Consider the following 3,054-nt stretch of genomic DNA (forward strand, 5'->3'; position numbering starts at 1 on the left):
CGGTGGAGGGACAAACACAACCCCATACATACATATACATACATACGCATATATAGATATAAATATGTATCTTTTATCCTTTACTTCTTTCAGTCGTCAGTCTGCGGTCATGCTTGGAGAATTTTTAGTCGAATGTATCGACCCCGCTACTTGTTTTCTTAAGCGTGGAACTTATTCTATCGGTCTATTCACCCGAACCTCTAAGTTAAGGGGACGTAAACACGCCAGCACGGGTTGTCAAGAGGTGTGGGGGAAGACAAACACAGATACAAACACACACATATAGATACATATATAGGACGGGCTTCTTTCATTTTCCATCCACCAAATCCACTCACAAGGCTATAGTAGAAGGTGTCATATATATATGTACGATCGGTTTCTTTCAGTTTCCGTCTACCCACTCCACTCACATGAGTCATTAACTTGCTTTTTACGACTTGCTCTGCGAATCCATCAACATGAAATAATTACTGTCTCTTTATTTAGGCTGAAAGTCAATAATTTTGAGACGACGGACATTATTCACACAATCAGCCTCAGTATATGACTGGTACTTTGTTTTATCGACTCCGATTTATCGACTCCGAATGGAGAGATTTGCTCACAAAATGTAAACCCTCGGAACAAATACCACAATGAGTATATGTCCGACATGGCACCATAAGTTTTCAGGAATCGTTAATATTTGAATTCATGCCAAAATTTGAATCCATGCTCACCTTCATTTAAAATGTTTTACGGAGATTTTACCTGTTTGCCCAATTAACTCAAATAATTTGGGGGAAAATCATGATCAGCTATGGGTCGATATTTTAGCCTATGTCTTTGATGGCATCTCTTACTTTTCATCGCCCCTAACCTGAAGCACTAATATATGGCTTAGCTTGAAACACTTAAGTAAATAATAATAATAAAAAACTAAAAAAAATAATCAGTTAAAAATGTCGCTCATAGTCATTGAAAATAAAGTAAAATACTTTCATGCAAGTGAGAGAGGGTATTAAAGGAAACCCGGGGTATAGAAAACAAGAAAACAGACCAGAACATCTTTACAGTTTCGAAAAAGAAACAGCTACTGTACACACAAAATACGGCTGTTGCTTGAATGAGTAGATCACTCATTAAAGATCCTTGAAGGTGAGTGAGATACTCCATTAATAACTCAGTGGTACGTTCACTTCCTCGCTGAAACAAACATATAGTTGTTGCTTTACATGAAGCAGTTGCAGTCATCAGTTACATTGACATAGAAGAAACCATTGTAAATAATGCCATAGACAAAACTAGTATAGTAGTAGCAGGTCCTGGAGGCTTTCCAGTACTTTTCCTTTAAAAATGTGAAAAAGTCCCTAGCTAAATCCTTCAGTTACTTTTCTTAGTATCTTAGTTATTTTTCCCAAGTTTTCTACTGTCAATAAGAAAGGAAGTAGAGCTGATGTAAAATAGTAATGGCCTATATCTCTGACTTCATACACCAGGAAGAAATTTATAACGTTCCTAAGTAAAAATAACCAGCTATGTGAAACCCAACATGGTTTCCACTCAAAAAGAAGCTACTCCACACAAGTATTGCAATATTATAACTGGATGCTCAAGTAGCTACTCAGCCAATAGAATATGCTGATGCTTCAACCATCATGTTATTGTGAAAAATATTGCGTTTCCTTTTTTCACCAGTCAGAGCGAACATACATAGCCATCTCTGGTAAAAACTTCTCTAGTATAAATATATCGCACAGATGGCTGGGCAAATGTCCCATACATCCAACATTTCATAGATTCAGTGTTCGTTTTGTTAGGGACTATGCTGGGTATTCCTTCAATCAGTAATTTATTGTGTGATGTGCTGTATCGTTCTGAAAATGTATTTCATCTGCTATCAATTCCGTTTGTGTAATACTCTTGTATTGAGAAAGCCAAAATTGATTAAGTTTACCTATGATCAAACAAATTTCCAATGTAGCCATAACCATAGACTATTTAGATAATGTGTATCTAAGGTATATGTCCGTTTTAAATATAATAAGAGGCTGTTTGAGAGAGATTTGGCTTATGTAGAAACAGTTAAAGTAGTCGCATCTGGTAAACAATATTTACCTCGTTTCACTACTTGTTTCTGGTTGTTTCCATCCGAATAGCATTTGAGATCAATAAGGCTATTGAAGTGGCTTAAGCTATTTTGGTGTCTACATCTTTTTAACGCATATATCTTTAAGACTGACTGGCGAAGATGGTTTTCGAACATTGTTGTAATATTAACCATATTCATTGAATATATTTCTGAAGTGCTTAAATATGATTTGACATTGCTATTTCAGATCGCATTTCTGGCTGCAACAACAAATATAGCACAAATACATGTCGTCACTAGCATTCTTGGCTAAGTTTATCAGGGCGTTCGTGAAATCGTTCAATATATAATAATGTTTCTACAACTGAATCTAGAAAGCACTTACAATAACTACTTGTGTATTTAGAAATAACATGTTAGTTTCATGTTCCTGAACGTTTTGCACAATTACTATAAGGAGGAGGGAGCTGAGTGTGGTGGATGGTACTAAGGAAGAGAGAAAGAGGCGCAGGGTGGGGGAAAAGAGGAGGAAGAAAATTACAAAAATGGTTATTAAATGATGGTAAAAAAATCACTCCAAAAATGGCCGTCTTTCATTTGAGGAAATTATTTTCTATATTGGCTGACAAAATCAGTTTATGAAAAAGAAAAACATCGAGCATTTAAATCTTCCAGGCATAAAGTATCTAGAATATAATATGAGAAAGACTGATAGCTAAATAGTGGCAACTTGGTACTGTGAAATAAAACAGATATCATCTATAGCATATATCAATTCTTCAGGGGCAGCATTAAGTAGAATGCATTCAGAACATTATAAAAGGTGTTATTGATCAATTTCCATAAATATTCACACACAAAGACATACATCTGTATATGTATAAGTATAACTACAGACACATATATACACATACATATATATATACACATCGATATATACTTATATGCATAAATGTATATATTTGTATATATATATATAT

At 34.9% G+C, this 3,054-nt stretch overlaps 1 protein-coding gene across 1 annotated transcript in view; it reads left to right on the top strand.

Moving 5' to 3' along the window:
• The window catches only part of LOC106871742 (uncharacterized), a 40,570-nt gene that overhangs the window by 152 nt on the left and 37,364 nt on the right, over window positions 1-3,054 (top strand). The gene's annotated exons all lie outside the window — the stretch shown is intronic.

The sequence above is a fragment of the Octopus bimaculoides genome, chromosome 8 (genome assembly GCF_001194135.2).
Source record: "Octopus bimaculoides isolate UCB-OBI-ISO-001 chromosome 8, ASM119413v2, whole genome shotgun sequence".
Classification (NCBI taxonomy): Eukaryota; Metazoa; Mollusca; class Cephalopoda; order Octopoda; family Octopodidae; genus Octopus; species Octopus bimaculoides.